This window comes from Eptesicus fuscus, chromosome 1 (assembly GCF_027574615.1).
Source record: "Eptesicus fuscus isolate TK198812 chromosome 1, DD_ASM_mEF_20220401, whole genome shotgun sequence".
Taxonomy (NCBI): domain Eukaryota; kingdom Metazoa; phylum Chordata; class Mammalia; order Chiroptera; family Vespertilionidae; genus Eptesicus; species Eptesicus fuscus.
The window spans coordinates 46,009,105-46,030,037 of NC_072473.1; the positions used below are offsets into that span (position 1 = coordinate 46,009,105).

The window sequence follows — 20,933 nt, forward strand, 5'->3', positions numbered from 1 at the left end:
CTCCTCTGCCAGCCCCGTCACCCCTAACTGCCCTCCCTGCTTGCCTGATCACCCACAACTGCCCTCCCCTGCAGGCTTGGTCCCCCCCCCAACTGCCCTCCTCTGCCAGCCCCGTCACCCCTAACTGCCCTCCCTGCTTGCCTGATCGCCCACAACTGCCCTCCCCTGCAGGCCTGGTCCCCCCCAACTGCCCTCTCCTGCTGGCCTGGTCCCCCCCAACTGCCCTCCTCTGCCAGCCCCGTCACCCCTAACTGCCCTCCCTGCTTGCCTGATCGCCCACAACTGCCCTCCCCTGCAGGCCTGGTCCCTCCCAACTGCCCTCTCCTGCTGGCCTGGTCCCCCCCAACTGCCCTCCTCTGCCAGCCCCGTCACCCCTAACTGCCCTCCCTGCTTGCCTGATCGCCCACAACTGCCCTCCCCTGCAGGCCTGGTCCTACCCAACTGCCCTTCCCTACAGGCCTGGGTCTCCCCCAACTGCCCTCCTCTGCCATCCTGTTCACCCCCAACTGCCCTCCTCTGCTGGCCTGGTCACCCTTAACTGCCCATAACTGCCCTCCCCTGCAGGCCATCTTGTGGCGGCCATCTTGTGTCCACATGGGGGCAGCCATCTTTGACCACATGGGGGGTCATCTTGTGTCTTGGAGTGATGGTCAATTTGCATATTACTATTTTATTAGATAGGATTATCAGTGCCACCATCCAAATAGCTTTTATCATGCAACTGCCTTCACATAACTCAGGTCTGGGTATTTCACATAAGGAGTTCATAGGCCTCTCTTAAAATGCACAAAGATTGAAATTGACCATGTGTTCAGAGCCAAAGGACATACCTATAGTCTCTCAAATATTGGACCTTTTATTTGAATAGGTCAGTATCTTGTTTAGGAAGAGAAGGGCAAAAAGCTATTGAGGGGTGGCAAAGGGAGAGGTATTTAATTACAAGTTAGGCCAAGATTGAGTGGGGAGGAATGCATTCTCGATTGCAAACAGTTAGGTAACTCTGTCATTCTGTCATCCTCATCTTCACCCAGGCCCCAGGCCAAAATCTGAACTTCCAAAAGTAAGATAGACAGAGACCTTCAGCTCTTTGTCATGACCGGAGGCAGAAGGCTTAATCCAATGGCTGTTATCTGCAACAATGATTTAGAATTCTTCAAAGTTGAGAAGTTACTTCTCCTAGATTAATTTTCTTCTGCTGCAATTTACCTCTCCAGTACTCTGGTCTTTGTATGATAGGTAGGCAAGCTTCAGTTACCAATATCTGGATAATTGCAGAATCCACTTGAACCTGGGGTGTAATCTACTTGCTTCATACAAAAGTGTTATTGAGCTGGCAAGATGGGTGCCTGTTTCCGCTGCCAGCTTTTCTCACGAAGAGGAATGAAAGCAGAGAATTGACTTAGGTTGAGTCTGGTGGGGGGGCTAGGCTGCTCAAGGAAGGACAGGGCATATATCCAGGAAATTTATCCTGTATAGCTACAACTGGAGTGCCAATGAGGTAGACCATGCTTTGGAAATTCTAGACTTAGCCAGCAGATGAGAGGGAGTGTGGGTCTACTCTGGAATTCAGAAATTTGTTTGGTGCCAGGGGAAAGAAGAGAGGGGAAAAATTGGCCCCACAACTAAAACCAGAATCCATAGATAAATCAGGGGAATGGGAGAGTCATTTTCCAGGTATATTGGAGCAAAATGCAGCTTGAAGGCTTCCTGTGGGATTTCTTAAGAAGAGGGGTATGGTCAGCAGAAAAAGGAAAACCCAAAACGTTGACTTTGGTTGCTAAGAACGATGATTTGGAAAACAAATCCAAATACATCACACCTTTAAAGCAAAATTATAAATAAGACCTGAGAAGACAGCAGTGGATCCTGGCTTTGGCTAGCATGTCTGGAGTAACAGGTATGAACCACTTTGGTCTTCTTTCCCACAATGCATTAATCTTTCCCCAAACATGCCCATGTTCTCCTACCTTTAGCCCTCATTTCTTTCACTACACATTTATCTGTAGTGCATTGTGTTAGGTGCTGAGATGACTACATGTCTCCTTATAAATCACTGTATTCAATTGTATGTCTGTTCATACAGACGTGAGACATGAGGCTTAGTTCTCTGTTTATATCACTTTGATCCTCTGATTATATCACCTAGCAAAATCTAAAATATTATGAGTCTTCTTTCAGGAACCAAAGCCAAACAGAGAAAGAGATGTAAAGGTACCATACAGTCATTATCTTTTTGGTGCTTTGCCTGATTGCTGTTAGGCTCGCTGCCTGTTTTATTTAACTCTTAGAGACTGATGGTTATCTTAACACACACACACACACACACACACACACACATTAGAACTTGCTACTTACTGTCTATATGCCCTTTACTTTAGTTCTCTTCAGTTTCTTCTACAATAATGGGCCAATATGAACATTCTGAGACAAGCTGCATCTTCTCTCCTACTAGTTTGCATTGGCTTGAGATTGCCATTGCTCCAGTGGGTGAGACAAGAAAGTCTTTCTGTGCAGAAAAGCCCAGCTAAAGTTTGTCCTTGGAAGAAGAAAGAAGACTCTGTGGGAATCTTGTGATTCTCCACCATAGTCATAGAGATTCCAGAAGCAGATGACTACCTAGTCTTCACGGCAAACACCAGAGGGGGAAAGGACATTAGCCAAGCTGGGAAAATTTGAATTACCGTGTATATGGAAAGGCAGGCAGAGAACAGGGAGTATTAACAATAGCAACTCCTCCTATGTGAACAGAACCCCTTTTTTTCTTTTTTTATTGTTTAAAGTATTACAAATAGTAGTACATGTCTCCTTTTTTTTCCATTTGACCTTCTCCCAGCCTCCCCTACCCCCGGCACATCCCCTCACCCACCCCCAGTGCCTTGCAGTTTATTCTGTATTTCCAGTTTATTCTCTTATTTGAGTCTCAAAACAAGCAAAGGAAATGTCCTAGATATTTTTGTATACATTTTTTTTTCATTTAATTTTGAGTCAAACTTCAAAATACAGTCTGGTTTTTTTCTGGCATTTTACAAATGAAAGAACTGAGGTTCTGGGAAGTAAAGTACCTTGCCCAAAGTCACATAGGGAGATAGTGGTGAAATTTGGAGATAGTGGTAGGACTATGTTTTCTGATTCCTTGTGGAGTGCTCCCTCCCCTGTACTAAATAACAAGGGTGTAGCAGTGGGGACCAGCATATGGTACCCAGACAACAAGGTTTAAAGATGGAGGCGGTACAGAAAAGGAAGACTGAGAGCATCAAGATGAAGGAAGGTGAAGGAGAATGGGATGGTATCTGAACCACAGCCCCTCCCCAGATATTGCCTCCACAAACTACTTCTCTTCACCCTGGAATGGAGGCCATCCCACCACATCAGGCCTGGGCCTGCTCTCTTCCTAGAAAACCATTTTGCTCTTTAACCATGCTTAACTCCTCAATTCTATCACTAGGAATTCTTTTTAGTGTTCCAACCTTGCATATAAGCAAAACAGTTTACTGGTCCATATCACCAGTGATTAAGGGGAGGCTGGGGCACTTTGCAATTTTAGTTGGCCTCAAAGTGGGCATTAACCCTTCTTCTTTTGGTCTCACCCTGTTTAATTCCCCAGCTATGTTCTTCCTATTTATAATTATGGACACTCTATATTTTTTTCATCTTTTCTGCCTCTTTTTCCCTCCGAGAACATTAGGCTCTAATGACCCTAGGCTCTCTCTGAAGTAAATGTACTCTATGCCTCACCCCACCCCAGGCTCAGAGATCCTTTGATTAAAACGGAGTTTCAAAAGGAGAGAGAGATTCAACCTCATTTAGGCTCTGTAACTAATTTTTATTAGGCCTACTGCCTAATATTTTTTTTGTTTGTTTCAGGGCATGTGGTCCAGTAACTATTTTCATGGCTGAATTAACTGTGTTTAAAAAAAAAAAACCTGAAAAATGCTGTCAGCTCTTTGAAAACATGTCTATAAATCTTTTGTGCAGAATGGGATTGTAGTGCTATTCACAGAGAGCAACTGGACAAAGATCCATGTTCTTCAGATATGTGTATAGCACATACTGCAGTTTTAATTTTGTTAGCAGCTGTGCTAATCTGCAAACAAGAGGCCCCAGCAAGGGCAAAAGGGACATCATCAGTATGAAGTGGGGGAATTTATAAGCAGGGCCTTTCTCAGATCCTTAGAAAACTGAATAGTCTAGGCAGAAGCTGGATGGTATGATATACTTACCTGTGCATCTATGGGGCTATACAAATATGTACACATTCATGCACATACATAGGTAGATACATACACACCTGCTTCTGTAAGAAGAAAAGAAAGAGGCTATCCATGCAGATAAATGTATATGTGTATGCATATCGTTGTGTGCTTTTAGTTGTCTATGACATGAATTCAGGGTTAAGATGAGATTATTTATATACTTTTATAAACACAAGTGTTTGCATATATGCCATTTGTGAAGCCTCAACCCAGCTATACATGAACGAGCACTTGTGGAAATCTACTGGTAAACTTATAGACGTACCTCACAGCCATGATAATAATTCACACGTAAGGCTCAAAGCAGTTTTCAAAGGATTGTTACATCCATCCTCTCATTTGAACCTCATCAAAAGACTGGGAGATAGAGATTATTACTCCCTGCCACCATTTTACAAATAGGGAAAGTGAGGCTCAGAGAGGCTAAATGACTTCACGAAGGTTGCAGATTAGGTAAATGGCAAAGCCAGGACCTTAAGGCTAGTCTATCTAATGTCAGATCCTGTGCCTTACTCGATACCACAGAGCACAGGGAGAAATGAGACAAAGCAGATTTGAACTTTGGGGTCTTCTTTATGACCCCACATTCCAAGATCATCTTCTCTGTTAGTACTGAAACAAATTCCATGAAAAGGAAGAGGATCCCAAGGCAGTGTTATTCTCTGTTGAGCCATGGTCTGGAGAGTGGCCTGCAGGTTACTGATCCTGCCTGGAGATGCTACCCAGGTCTACTGGTGAGACACAAATGAGCCATTGCCTACTTGAGCAGTGTTCACTGGTGACACCTTGGAGTACATTGGGGGACTTTTCGGGGTTATAAGCTAGAACTTTTGTTTTGTTCCCTTCATATTCTCTACTCTTGATGGCTATCTTTCTCTTCTTAAAAGCCACAGGCTCCCAACATCTGCGCTGACCAGTTCCACCTGGCCCTTTCATGTTTGAGATGGTCTGTGAGGAGAATAGGTAGCAAAGACATAGCTAGACATGAATGTGAGTGGTGCCATCCCAAGGCAAGGCAGCAAATGAACCTGTCTGGCATCCTGCTAACTTCCCTTACCATGGCCACCAGGTCCCTCCACCTGGTTGGCCAGCACATTTAAGGAAAATTTCCATTTAGCCAGTCTTTCCACAGAAAAAATCTAGGTTAAGGCAAAAAGCACTGTGGCTCTGGAACACACAACTGTCCTGTTGTTCACCATTTGGATGTTTAGAACCTGGTCAAGAGTAATGAAGATAATGAGTGATTCCAAGGTTCCATAATCATTGATTTGAAGTCCTTTGAGTCGTCAGGGATCAGAGGAAGGAAGATTGTCTCCTAGCCAACTGGAGCCAAGAGGTCCTCACCATTTCCCTTCTCTACTATGTCAGCCATCCCAATCTAGGTAAGTTTTGATTCCACCATTTAGCAGCTGTGTGTCCTGAGGCAAGGCATTAACCTCTCTTGCCACTATTTCCTCATTTGTAAGAGGAGGATAACAAGAATACTTACCACATAGGTTTGTTAAATGAGTATAAAGAATTTTAACTTACTATTGTATAGAACTTCCCACAGGTACTCCCTATTGGGACTTCAGGCATTTATCTCTTCCCTTCCTCTGGGCCCCAGAAAAATAACTCTCCTTCCAAGTAATAGGATGGGAAGTCACAAGAGGCAAGGAAGTCATAGGGCTTGGCAGGATCAGCACTTAAAAGGTGGGACACAGGGCACCCTGTTGTGGATGGAGCTGCTTGGGTTCAAAACTGTGTGTAGACCATCCACAGTCATTGGTTCCTTCCAGCACTTAGGGAGAAGCTTATAGGTGGATGTAGCCAGTGCACAACTATACAACAGGTAGACCAAGTATGAGTTCAGGGCACCAATGCATCAGGGCCACCTCCAAATGAGAAAAGTATAGATTTAATGAATTGTTTCAGAATTTGGCAGTCAGAAAAACAGTGCTTAGGGCCTCTACATGTCTTAATCTGGTCCTGGGCAGCCCAAATGGTACATTGACAAGGCACTCTTACCCACAGAATTCTTGACTGAGTAATACTAAGTTCCCTTGGGCTCATCTGGGGTTATACTAGCTTACTAGGGAGATAATAAGGACAGCAAATGCTTATACAGGACTTGCCACGTGCCGGACACTATTCTAAGCTACATATAACTCATTAAAAAACCCTATGTGGTAAGTATTCTTGTTATCCTCCTCTTACAAATGAGGAAATAGTGGCAGAGAGGTTAATGCCTTGCCTCAGGACACACAGCTGCTAAATGGTAGAGTCAAAACTTATCTAGACCAGGCATCCTCAAACTACGGCCCGCAGGCCACATGCGGGTGTTTTTGCCGTTTTGTTTTTTTACTTCAAAATAAGATATGTGCAGTGTGCATAGGAATTTGTTCATAGTTTTTTTTTAAACTATAGTCCGGCCCTCCAACGGTCTGAGGGACACTGAATTGGCCCCCTGTTTAAAAAGTTTGAGGACCCCTGATCTAGACAGTTTAGCTCCAAAGTCAATACTCACTCAAGAGGGCTACATGAAAGGATTCTCAATGGTACTTCACCCATAAGACACAAACCCCTTTGTAAAAATAAAGCCAAGATCCTAGGAAAGTAATCACGAAGTGGAGAATATGCAGAAGAGATTTCCGGACATGTTGCCTCAGCATGTCGCAATCTGTTCCACCAAATCACACTTCACATTGAGGTATGTGCTCACATGTGCACACACATTCTCTTTGCCTCTCTTAGAGGGAAATCTGGAAGGACCTGTGTTTTATTTGTTTGTTTTGTTTTTTAATTTTCTACTTTTTGATATCACTTTTTAAATTTTTATTTTTCAATTACACTTTATATATATATATTGATTTCAGAGAGGAAGGGAGAGGGAAAGTGAGATAGAAACATCAGTAATAAGGGAGAATCATTGATCAGTGGCCTCCTGAATGCCCCACACTGGGGATCGAGCCAGCAACCTGAGCATATGCTTTGACTGGGAATTGCACCATGACCTCCTGGTTCATAGGTTGATGCTCAACCACTGAGCAATGCCAGCCAGGATACACTTTACAATTAATATTATATTATATTAGTTTCAGGTGTACAGCATACTGATTAGACATTTATATAACTTACAAAGTGATCCCCCATAAGTCTATTAGCCACCTCACACCATACATATCTATATAATAGAGGAATATGCAAATTAGCTGGGACACCATAACATCATGACCGAACAGCAGGGACCTGAGGCTGCATGGCTCCTGGCTGGGGCAAGGGACCTCAGGCCACACCCCTCACCTGGTGGGGCTTGACGGGGACCTCAGGCAGCTCCCTTCACCCAGCAGGGCTTGACAGGGGACTTCAGGCCACATCCCCGGCCCCAGTGCCAGGCAGGGAGACCTCAGGCTGCACCCCCACCCCAGCACTGGGCCAGGGGACCTCAGGTTGTGCCTCCTGCCCAGTGGGGCTTGACAGGAGACCTCAGGCTGTGCCCACCGCCAGGCAGGGCTTGACAGGGTACCTCAGGCTGCAACCCTGCCGCAGCGCCAGGCCGGGGGACCTGAAGCTGCGCCCCTCGTCCGGAGGGGCTTGACGGGGGTGGGGCTGGCTGGGTCTGGGTCTCACCCAATGGGGGTGGGGACGGCCGGGTCTGAGTCTCCTGCGTTTTTGAAGCATGTGTGGGTGGTGGGCGGGGACTTGACTCTAGGTCCTGCGGCATGTCCCAGACTCTGACAGGAGGGAGATTTTCATGTACATTTTACTAATTTTCTTTCATCTCTGACACTTCTATTATAGAGAAAGGGCAAATAGCAATATTAAAACATTTCCTCTAATTAATTCCCTTTTAATGTGCACAAATTTCATGCACTGGGCCACTAGTGGTTATTATAATATTATTGACTATGTTCCCTATGCTGTAGTTTACATCCCAGTGACTGTTTTGTAAACTGCCAATTTGTATTTCTTGAATGTTGCAACTTTTTCATCCAACACCCCAACCCCTTCTTATCTGGCAACAATCAGTGTATTCTCTGTATCTATGAGTTTGTTTCTATCCTTTGTTCATTTATTTTATGTTTTAGATTCCACATATGAGTGAAATCATATGGTATTCACCTTTCTCTGTCTGACTTGTATAAGTTAGCATAATAATCTATAGGTCTATCCCTGTTCAATTTTATGGCTAATATTCCATTATATATGTACTACATCTTCTTTATCCAATTGTCTATCGATGGACACTTAGGCTGCTTTCTTATCTGGCTATTATAAATAATACAGCAATTAATATAGGGATTCACATGTGTGTGTTTTTTTTTTTAATTTCTTCAGATAAATACCCAAAAGTAGGATTGCTGAGTCATATGGTAATTCAATTTTTAATTTTTGAAGAACCTCCACACTGTTTTCCATAGTAGCTGCACCATTTGTATTCCCACCAACAGTTCACAAAGGTTCCCTTTTCTCCACATCCTCAGCAATACTTGTTGTTGATTTATTGATGATAGTCATTCTGACAGGTGTAAGGTGATATTTAATTTTGCTTTAAATTTACATTTCTCTGATGATTAGTGACATTGAGAATCTTTTTATATATCTACTAGCCATTTGTATGCCTTCTTTGGAGAAGTGTCTATTTAAGTTTTCTACCCAGTTTTTAATTGGATTGTTTATTTTTGCTATTCAGCTGTATGAGTTATTTATATATTTTGGATATTACCTCTTATAGAATACTAGAGGCCCAGTGCACAAATTCGTGCACAGGTGGGGTCCAGCTGGCCCGGCCCCAATCAGGGCTGATTAGGGCTGGGCCTGTCAGGAGGAGGAGATGGCGAGAGGTTGGCTGGCAGGCCCCACCCCCGATTGGGATTGGGGGGCCTATTGGGGGTGGGGCCGGCCATGAGGAGGGGCTGTGGGGGGTGGGCCAGTGGCCACACCCACGAATGGGGTGGGGGGTACCAATTGGGGACCAGCTGCCTGGGGCTGGGGCCATGAGTGGTTGGCCAGCAGCCCTGGCCCTGATCAGGGTGGAGGGCCTATCTGGGGTTGGGCTGGATGGAGGAGGGGCTGCAGGAGATTGGCTGGCCAGCCCCACCCCTATTGGGGTGGGGGGCAATCAGGAATGGGTCCAACCTGGGGGAGGGGCTGGGGGAGGTTGGATGGCTGGCCCCACCCCCTATTGAGGTGGGGGGTGGTCAGGGGTAGGGCTGGCCAAGGGGAGAGGCTGCAGCCCAATCAGGGTGGTGGTGGCCCATCAGGGGCATGGCCAGCTGCGCGGAGGGGCTGCAGGAGGTGGGCTAGTCAGCCCTGCCCCCTATTGGGGTGGGGGGTGGGATCAGGGGTGGGGTGGCACGGGAGAGGAGGCATTTGGCCAGCCCCGCTTTTTTTTTTTTTTTTTTTTTTGGCAATTTCATGACTTTTATTTGTGGTGCCTGTGCTATGTCTCAAAAATACCTTCTCCTCCTGCCCCAGACAGCGTCAGGGAGGGGGCAGCAAAAAATAGAAGATGTCCCTCCCTATTGCACATGGACCCTATATACATGCCCACCTGGCCCAGGCCAGCAGGATGCTTGGCACATTCTCGGATCCTTGCTCAGGGGCAGGAGGGGTGACTGGTGGCAGCACACGTAAGAGGGGACCTCCAGGTGGCCACTCTGGTCCTGGCTACTGGCCCTGGCACTTCCTGGTCCTCAGTTCCTTCCTGGTCCTGCCTGCAGCCCTGGTCCCCCTACCTGGCTCAGCCTCCCATTCTGGCCTCAGATGGCTCCCTTGGCTCCTGGAGGCTCTGAACTCCCTTCCTAGCCTGGAGGTCCCGAAAGGAGGTTATGGCTTCTCAGAGACTCCCCGGCAGCCCTGTCACTCGTGTTCACATGGGAAGGTGTGCATGTGGCAGAAGCAGCTGTATAAATGCGGGTGCAGGGGCAAGTTCTCCAGGGTCACTTGGACAGTTTGCTGATGACATGGATCAGGGCTGTGTTCTCATCCTTGAGGCACTGGTTGTCAGCCCTGAGGTTGGACAGGCCCTTCAGCTCCTCTTCCAGCTCAGTGGCCTTGCACTCCAGGGCCATGGGCTCAAATCTCTCCAGCTCCAGGAGGGCCTACCTCTCTGCAAAGTGCTCCTGCCTATGCATGGCATGCTCCAGCTCCACCTTGAGCTGCACCAGCCACAGCATGGTCTTGGTCAGGGCCTCACAAAGTCTCTTGTTCTCAACACTAGAGCTTCCTGAAGCCTCCCTCGGGCTCTTCAGATTCAGGCTGGGGTTCTGAGTTGAGGGCCCGCTACCTCCGGGGGGAAGAGCTGGATTCTGGGCTGATGTCCATTGGCTTCACCTCCTCCCCCTTGCAGGCCCTCTCCTCTCCTTGCCAACTCTGCAGTGCTCCCTGGAGGCCTGTGGTTCCTGTCCCTGCCCGTCAGGCGCCTCTACTCTCTGGGCAGGGCCATTAGAATTCTCAACCCTAGGGACTTGGGCTGCCAGGAAGTGTCCAGGCTCTGTGCGGGGGGGGGGGGGGGGGGGGCCTCTTGATGTGGATGGGAGAGTCCAATCAGGGCAGGCCGGCAGGGGGGAGGGGACGCAAGGTTGGCCGCTGGCCCCACCCCCTGATCGGGCAGTTCACTGGCTACAGTGTACATCATAGCGACCAGTCATTGGTTGTTATGGCCGTTATGGTGGCTAGTTTTATATAGATATATAGATATCATTAGCAAAATCTCCTCACATAATGTTTTCTTTTTGTTTTGTTGATGGTTTAATTTGCCAAGCAAATATTTTTTGATGTAATGTAGTCCCATTTATTTTTTCTTTTGTTTCCTTTTCCTGAGGAGATATTACTAAGAGCAATGTCAGAGTTTATTTTCTACAGTTTTTTTTTCTAGGAGTTTTATGGTTTCAGGTCTTACATTAAATTTTTAATCGACTTTGAGTTTATTCTTGCATATGGTTTAAGAAAGTGTTATAGTTTCAATTTTTGCATGTATCAACCCAGTTTTCCTAACACCATTTACTGAAGATACTATTTTTACCCCATTCTATATTCTTGCTTCCTTTATCATAAATTAATTGACCATATAGGTGTGGATTTATTTCTGGTCTCTCTATTCTGTTTCATTGATCCATGTGTCTGTTTTTATGCCAGTACCATGCTCTTTTCATTACTATGGCCCTGTAATAGCATTTGATATCAGGTAGCATGATACCTCCAACTCTGTTCTTCTTTTTCAAGATTACTGAGGATAATTGGGTTTTCATGTTGTTCCATATGAATTTTAGGATTACTTGTTCTAGTTTTGTGAAAAATGCCATTGGTATTTTGATAGGGATTGCATTTAATCTATAGATTACTTTGAGTAGTATGGTCATTTTAAAGATGAGCATGGTGCATGCTTCCATATATTAGTATCTTGTTGAGTTTTTTTTCTTTAGTATCTTATCATTTTCCAAGAAGAGGTCTTTTACCACCTTGGTTAAATTTATTCCTAGGTATTTTATTTTCTGATTCAATTCTAAAGTTGATTCCTTTCTTTTTTTATACATAATCTTTATCATTGAGAGTATTAAAAATATCCCCCATCTTTATTTCCCCCATTGCTCTCCTCCACCCAGATCCTGGCCCCAGGCCTTTATCACCTATTGTCTGTATCCATGCGTATTGCATATAAGCATATAAATTCTTTGGTTAATCTCTCCCCCGCCTTCCCTCTGAGATTCATCACTTTGTTAAATGTTTTCATGCCACTGGTTCTATTTTATTCATCAGTTTATTTTGTTCATTAGATTCTTTGTTTATTTATTTTGGTTTTTAGATTCAATTGTTGATAGATATGTATTTATTGCCATTTTATTGTTCATATTTCTTCTTATTCTTCTTTGCTCTAGCTGGTTTGGCTCAGCAGGCTGAAGGGTCCCAGGTTCAATTTTGGTCAAGGGCACATGCCAGGTTGCGAGCTCTATCCCCTGTAGGGGGCATGCAGGAGGAAGTTGGTCAATGCTTCTCTCTCATCATTGATGTTTCTCTCTCTCCCTCTCCCTTCCTTTCTGAAATCAATAAAAATATATTAATTTTAAAAAGAAGAACCTTTAACACTTCTTTTAATACTGGTTTGATGATGCTGAATTCCTTTAGCTTTGTCTTGTCTGTAAAGCTCTTTATCTGACCTTCAATTCTAAATGATAGCTTTGTTGGGTAGAGTAATCTTGGTGGTAGGTCCTTGCTTTTCATCACTTTGAATATTTCTTGCCACTGCCTTCTGTCCTGCAAAGTTTCTAGTGAGAAATCAGTTGATAGTCATATGGCACTCCCTTGTAGGTACTAACTGCTTTTCTCTTGCTACTTTTACAATGATCTCTTTATATTAAACTTTTGGAATTTTAATTATGATGTGTCTTGGTATGGGACTCTTTGAGTTCATATTGTTTGGGACTCTGCGTTTTCTGGACTTGTATGTCTATTTCTTTCACCAGGTAGGAGAAGTTTTCTGTCATTATTTTTTCAAATATGTTTTCAATTTCTTGCTCCCTCTCTTCTCCTTCTGGCACTCCCATGAAACAAATGTTGGCATGCTTGGAGTTGTCCCAGAGGCTCCTTACACTATCTTCATATTTTTGGATTCTTTTTTCCTTTTGCTCTTCAGATTGTGTGTTTTTTGCTTCCTCATATTCCAAATTGTTGATTTTATTCTCAGAATCCTCTACTCTACTGTTGAATGCCAGTAAATTATTATTTCAATTAGTGTATGCTTAATTTCTGACTAGTCTTTTTACATGTCTTTTATATTCCCACTAAATTCCTTGAAGTTCTCATTAAGTTTCTTGAGGATCCTTATAGCTATGTATATGGTAGTTTGCTTGTTTCCATTTCATTTAGTTTTTTTCTGGAGATTTCCTCTGTTCTTTCATTTGTGACATTTTTCTTTGTCTCTGCATTTTGGCTGCTTCCCCATGTTTGTTTCTATGTATTAGGTAGAGCTGCTATGTCTTCTGGAATCGGTAGGGTGGCCTTGTGTAGTAGGTGTCCTGTAAAGCACAGTGGCTCAGCCTCCCCAGTCATCTGAGCTGGGCACTCTAGTTGCACCCCTGTGTGGGCTGTATGCACTGTTGTAGTTGAGCCTTGATTGCTGTTGGCATCACTGGCGGGGGATTGATCCCCAGGCCAATTGGCTGTGATGATCCGTGGAAGAGCTACTGTGTAGGAGACACTTTTATGGAACAGGACTTTGGTGTTCACTGAGTCTGCTCCTTGAGTGTGTCGCTTGTGGATGTGGTAGAGTTGTAACCTGTCATAGTCTGAAACTGTCCACCAGGATGCACTGTCTCTAGGGCCTCCCAGGAGGTGCAAAGTCATTGTTTGTGCTCTATGTGGGGCTACCTGGCACAAGCAATCTGAAGATGGCTGCTACTTGTGTTGTGTTATTAGGTGCTCAGAAAAGGCCAAGCTGTGAATCTTGGCAAGTGTGCTGCTAGTGCTTGCCCTGGGGCCATGTATTGAGAAATGTGGGGCACACTGAGTTAAGCTGATGCTTGTTTGAGAGACTTTTGGAAAGTCTGAATCATGAGCCTGAGCAGGCCATTCATATGGAAAAGATACTGCAAACAGCTTGGGTGAGGCTGAAAATTGGATGGGGCCAGATTTCAGGGGATCACCAGAGCAGCAAAAACAGTATGAGCCAGGTTGATGGAGACTCAGATATGGCCCCTGCCAGTCAGCTGTTTGTGTGGGGGGTGGGGGGAGTCACCAAAGCACTTTTGCCTGGGGAAAGCTGCCCCCAAGTTCTTGCCCTGATGCCAGGATATTTAGTTCCTACCTGTATCCCTGGATCCTTTCAAGCTGTTGCCCCAGCTCTGGAGCCCAGAGGAAGTGAGTCCAGGTAAGTCTGTGTGCTGGCCCTTTAAGAGGAACTGCCTGGGATTCCAACAGCCTCCATGTCACTCAGCCACAATCACTGCTGGTTTTTACAGCCCAAAGTTTTGAAGACTTCTCTTCCAGGATCTGGAACCCTGGGCTGGGGACCTGGTGTGTGGCTGGGACCCTTTGCTCCTCAAGGGAAGCCTCCTCAGCCAAGATATCCATCCTGATTAAAAACACACCAGACATGGGTGTCAGACCAGCCAGTTCCACGTCTCCATCCCTCCTACCAGTCTCAGTGTGCTTTCTTCTTTAATTTTCTAGTTGTAGGACTTCCATTCATCCAGATTTCAGGCAGTTCTGAATGATGGTTGTTCCATATTTTAGTTGTAATTTTGATGTGGTTGTGGGAGGGTGTGATTGCTGGCTTTTACTTATGCCACCATCTTGGCTCCTTTCGTGAATTTGCCTTTCTAATATATCATTATTGGTGTATAAAAATGAAACTGATTTCTGGATATTTATTTTGTATTCTGCTACTTTACTGAATTCATTTATCATTTCTAGTATTTTTTTGTGCGTGGAATCTTTAGGGTTCTCTCTATAGTATCATGTCATCTATAAATAATGGCCTTTTTACTTCTTTCCATTTTGGATTCCTTGTATTTCTTCATTTTTTCTAATTATTGTGGCTAGGATTACTAATACTATATTGAGTAGAAATGGTGAAAGTGGATATCCTTGTCTTGTACTTCATCTTTAGGGAAAGATTTTTAGCTATTCACCATTGCATATGATGTTAGCTATGGGTTAGTCATATATGACCTTTACTTAAGTTTGTTCCCTCTATTCTTACTTTGCTGAACATTCTTATTATAAATGGATGCTTGATTTTGTCAAATGTGTTTTCTGCATCTATTAATATGACCATATGATTTTTATCCTTCATTTTGTTTATGTGGTGTATCATGTTAATTGACTGGTAGATATTGAACCAATCTTGCATCTTAGTAACAAATCCCACTTGATCATGGTGTATGTTCTTTTCAATGTACTGCTGGGTCCAGTTTACTAATATTTTGTTGACGATTTTTGCATCTATTGTTCATCAGGAGTATTGGCCTATAATTTCCCTTGTTTGTGATGTCTGTCTGGTTTTGTAATCAGGGTAATTCTGGCCTCATAAAATGAGCTTGGAACTCTTACCTCCTCTTGGATTTTTTTCAAATAGTTGAGAAGGATAGGTGTGGGGCTCTTTGAGCTCATCTTGTTTGGGACTTTCTGTGTTTCCTTGGTTGTATGTCTATATTCCTTTACCATGTTAGGCAAGTTTTCAGTCATTATTTATTTAAATAGGTTTCCTATCCCTTGCTCTCCTTCTTCTCTTTCTGGTATCTCCATGATGCAAATATTTGTACACTTGATGATGTCCCAAGGCCCCCTAAACTATTCTCATTTTGTAGAAGTACCGCATGCTAACCTATTGCACCACTGGAGCTCCTATCCTCATTTTTAAATTTTTTTTCTTTTTGCTGTTCTGATTGGGTGTTTTCTGCTACCTTGTCTTCCAAGCAATTGATTTGATCCTCTGCTTCTTCTAATCTACTGTTGATTTACTATAATGTATTCATAATTTCAGTTATTGTATTCTTCATGTCTGTTTCTATCTCTTTAACTTCTCACTGAGTTAACCTATGTTTCCCCTAAGTTCTTTGAGCATTCTTATAAACAGTGTCTTAAACTTTGCATGTGGTAGGTTGCTTTTATCCATTTTGTTTACTTAATTTTTAGAGGGTTTTGTTCTGTTCTTTCACTTGTGACATATGTCTTTGTCTCCTCATTTTGGCTGCTTCCCTGTGTATGTTTCTATGTATTAGGTAGATCTGCTCACAGTCCTTGCAGTGTTGCTTTATGTAGTAGGTATCCTATAGTGGCACAGTCTGGTCACCTGAGCCAGGTGCTCCAGGGATGTCCCTTGTATGTGTTATGTGTGTCCTCCTGTTGTATTTGAACCTTGATTGCTGTTGGCACATCAGTTGGTAGGATTGACTCTCAGACAAACTGTCTGTGAGGACTGGCCATGACTATGGCAGATGAGTTGCTATGTGGAGGCTAACCTCACAGAGCAGGATTTTCTTTAGTGGGGCTTTGATGCCTCCTGAGTCCACCTTTTAGGAGTATCACTTGTGGAGTTAATTCTGTGGTGCTCTAGTATGATCTGAAGCTGGCCACTGTGTGTGTTGGTTTTGGGGCTTTTAGGGAGGGGCTCTGGTACCAGCCAAGATTAGCCACTGCCAATGCCTGGCCTGGGGCCTTCTGCTAGGAGCTACAAAGTGATCTACAGTTGGTAATTACCTGTGTTGGGTTTGGAAGCAGTTGGAAGAGACTATGCTGCAAATTGAGGTCAGCTACCAGTAGAACTGGGCTTGGGGTCACTTAGCAAGAGGTACAGCACATGCCGAGGCCAGTTGCTGCTTGTTTGGGGTTTGTGGATCTTTGAGAGTTTTTTTGTTTTGTTTATTTATATATTGTTGTTGGTAATCCTCAGTCAAGGATATTTTTCCATTGATTTTTAGAGAGAGTGGAATGGAGGGTGAGAGAGAGAGAGAGAGAGAGAGAGAGAGAGAGAGAGAGAGAGAGAGAGAGAGGAGAGAGAGAGAGAAACATCAATGTGAGAAAGACACGTCGATTGGTTACCTTCTGAACTCACACTCACTCTGACCAAAGCTGGGGATCAAGCTTGAAACCGAGGTACATACCCTTACCCTTAGTCCGCAGGATGTTCTATCCACTCAGCCAAACCAGTTAGGGCCCTTTGCAAGATTTTAAGAAAGTTTGTGGTGTGGGCTAAGGAAGGTTGGTGGCTTGTGAGAAAGTGCTGCTGAAAGGTTCAGATTGGCGCTGGAGCTGGGTGGGGTGGGGTCTCAAGAAATCTCTAGGGTGGAGTGCGAGGTGTCAGCCAGGTTGATAGAGAGTCAGATATGGTATTCACCCACCTGCAGCTTCAGGATCGGTGGGAGGTGGGGTGGTTAACAAAGAAACAATGGTGCCTGCTAGCACTTCTGTCCAGAGAAAGGTGTTCCTGTAGCTCTCACCCTGAAGCCAGACAATTCAGTTCCTCCCTGTATGTCCCTGGAGGTTTTTGAGCTGTTTTCCCTTCATTGGAGCTTAGGGTAGTGTTTATGACTGAATGAGTCTGTGCTTCGGCTCCTTAAGAGGACAAGTGGGTCTACAGCAGCCCTCCTTCTAATCCGCATAGAATTCACACTGATTTTCACAGCCTGATGTTGTGGGGACACTTCTTCCTAGCAATGGTGCTCTGAGCTTGAGGCTTGGTGTGTGGCTGGGACCCCTTTCTCCTCAGAGGGAAACCTCCACAACTGAGATAGCCCTCCCAATTCTTAACCACCACATATGGGTGTGGGACCAGCCCATTTCCCATCTTTGCCCCTCCTACCAGTCTCAATGTGGCTTCTTTTTTACATCCTTAGTTATAGGAGTTCTGTTCATCTAGTCTTCAGGTGGTTCTCAAGGGTGGTTGTTCTATAATTAGTTGCAATTTTGATGTGGTCATGGGTACTTACTGGCACGGGTTGGGGTGATGGGAAATGGTAAGTTAGTGAGTGTAAGAGAACAACTTCTGCGATGAAAATGCAAAACAGATCCTCCCAGAATCTGTCAAGATGGTGGAGTAGGTAAATGCTGAGCTCATCTCCTCTCAAGGATGCCTCTTTGGTTATAGAAACCATTAATAATAGGCATTACTAAGTCTCTGGTATGTCCAGGTTTCTCATTACATAAGTAGAGAAATTGAGGCAAAGAAATGGGAAGGGACTTTTTAGGGTCACAAAGACATTAGTAGAGCCAGAAGCAGAACTCAAGTCTCCTGCCTCCCAGTCCTGTGATCTTTCTTAATCCAGTGCTAGCAGGCTTTAGCTATGTCTAGATTCTTTCTTCCATCACCTTCATTTCTATCCCTCTTAACTTTTTTACTCCCAATTGTATGCTAATTTGTTTTTGATCATAACATAGTATTTCTCATCCATACACTTAAACTTTGGGTTGCTGTCAAGTTTAGAGAAAACTCTATTCCAGCTTTTAGGGAGCTCCTACATCTCTGTTCCCATGGAACATGAAATTAGGAGACTTGGGGTCTAGTATCAGCTCTGCTAAATATTAAATGTATAGCCTTAGACCACACATTTGCCCTCAATCTTCTCTCCAATTTCTACAACTATAAAATGGGAATATGAATTTCTACACAGCGCTTCCTTGCTGTGAAATTTTCCCTAAGTAATACAAACAACTTTGATTTTTCATTTTTCAGAACTCTTCGACATAGTGCTTGTTGTGATCAAAGATGTTGGTCCATGATGAGCTTCAATTGAGTATTTTATGTCATAACTGTCTCTGTTACAAGGATAAACATCAACTAAAATGTAAAGCACAATGTGCCACACAAAGAAGAGATCATTATCACTCAATATCCCTCTCCTGGGACTCACATGATCTGAAGGCCAGTTTGGGACTCAGGGTAAGGGACTGAGAGCTGCTGCCACTTCTGCTCTCAGAATCTTTATTACTCTTCTTGGACCTCTTAGAAAAAGTGCCTGGGCTGCTGATATAGAAGAGCAGGTCATGTGGGCTAGGCAGGCTATAACATAAGCCATTTGCAGACACCTCATTCTGTGGCCCAATACCCAAACATCCCCCTCCATGCCTTTCTCTCCAAATATACTAAGTAATTTCTTCTGCTCCTGCCCCTCTACTCTACCCACCTGCTGGCTCAGGGCCTAATGGGGAACAGTGACTCACTGGATTCCCAAAGAGAGCAAAGACCCAGACTCTGAGTAACAACCAAAATGTCCGATTCTCAACCTTCACCCAGCCACTGCCCGATTCATAGGCTCCCTCTCCACTTAGCTAAATTCCATTTCAAGCTATCAGCAAAACTTTCCTAATTCCTCTAGCACTCATACTCATCTCTCTTTTTTCACATCACCACAAAAAAATTGCATTCAATTTTATATATACACATATTTTAATACTTAGCAGTGATCTATGATTCTTTGGTATGGTATATCTTCTCAAAGTAATTATAAATTTATTTTTATTATGTATATTTTTATTGATTAAGGTATTACAACTGTGTCTTTGTCCCCCCATTTTTTCCCTCATCCCCCAGTCCTGCCCTCACCCTCACCTTCTGTTGTCTGTGTCCATCGATTATGCTTATATGCATGTATACGAGTCCTTTGGTTGATCTCTCCCCCTTACTCCTACACTCCCCTACCTTCCCTCAGAGGTTTGAGCATCTGATCGATGCTTCTCTGTCTCTAGATCTGTTTTTGTTAATCGGTTTATGTTGTTCATTATAATCCACAAATGAGTGAGATCATGTGATATTTATCTTTCTCTGGCTTATTTCACTTAGCATAATGCTCTCCAGCTTCACCCATGCTGCTACAAATGGTAGGAGTTCCTTCCTTTTTAATGCAACATAGTATTGCATTGTGTAGATGTGCCAAAGTTTTTTAATCCACTCATCTGCTGATGGGCACTTAGGCTGACTCCAAATCTTAGCTATGGTATATTGGGCTGCTATGAACATAGGGGTACATATATCCTTTCTGATTGGTGTTTCTAGTTTCTTGGGATATAGTCCTAGAAGTGAGATCACTGGGTCAAATGGAAGTTCCATTTTTAGTTTTTTGAGGAAACTCTATACTGTTTTCCACAGTGGCTGCACCAGTCTGCATTCCCACCAGCAGTGAAGGAGGGATCCTTTTTCTCTGCATCCTTACCAGCATTTGTAATTTGTTGATTTGTTGATGATAGCCATTCTGACAGGTGTGAGAAGGTACCTCATTGTTGTTTGAATTTGCATCTCTTGGATGATTAGTGACTTTGAGCATGTTTTCATAAGTCTCTTGGCCTTCCTTCTGTCTTCATTCAAAAAGTATCTATTTAGGTCCGTTGCCCATTTTTTGATTGGGTTGTTTGTCTTCATTTGTTAAGTTGTATGAGTTCCCTGTAAATGTTGGAGATTAAACCCTTATCAGAGATATTGTTGACAAATATGGTCTCCCATGCAGTGGGTTTTCTTGTTTTGTTGATGATTCCATTTGCTGTGCAGAAGCTTTTTATTTTGATGTAGTTCCATTTGTTTATTTTCCCTTTAGTTTCCATTGCCCTAGGAGCTGTGTTGGTGAAGATATTGCTTCAGCATATATCTGAGATTTTGTTGCCTGTGGATTCCTCTAATATTTTTATGGTTTCCCATCTTATGTTTAAGTCCTTTATCCTTTTTGAGTCTATTTTTGTGTATGGTGTAAGTTGGTAGTCTAGTTTCACTTTTTTGCACGTGTCTGACCAGATTTCCCAGTACCATTTATTGAAGACACTGTCTTGACTCCATTGTATGCTCTTGCCTCCTTAGTCAAATATAAATTGAGCATAGTGGTTTGGGTAGACTTCTGTGTTCTCTATTCTATCCATTGGTCTAAATGTCTGTTCTTGTACCAGTACCAGTCAGTTTTGAGAACAGGGGCTTTGTAATACATCTTTTTATTTTCATTTTTTATTAAGGTATTATATGTGTACATATCTTACCAATGTCCCCCCCACCCCACTCCCATACATGCCCTCACCCCCCAGAGTTTTGAATCCATTGGTTATGCTTATATGCATGCATATAAGTCCTTCGGTTGATCTCTTATCTCCCCCACCTCTCCCTAACCTTCCCCCTGTAATTTGACAGTCTGTTTGATGCTTTACTGTCTCTGTATCTATCTTTTTGTCCATCAGTTTATAATGTTCTTTATTATCCATAAATGAGTGAGATCATGTGGTATT

The 20,933-nt window shown here is 43.7% G+C and overlaps 1 protein-coding gene across 1 annotated transcript in view; it reads right to left on the bottom strand.

Annotated features, from left to right (window-relative positions):
• Positions 1–20,933, bottom strand: part of SLC16A2 (solute carrier family 16 member 2) — a 170,966-nt gene that overhangs the window by 128,912 nt on the left and 21,121 nt on the right. The gene's annotated exons all lie outside the window — the stretch shown is intronic.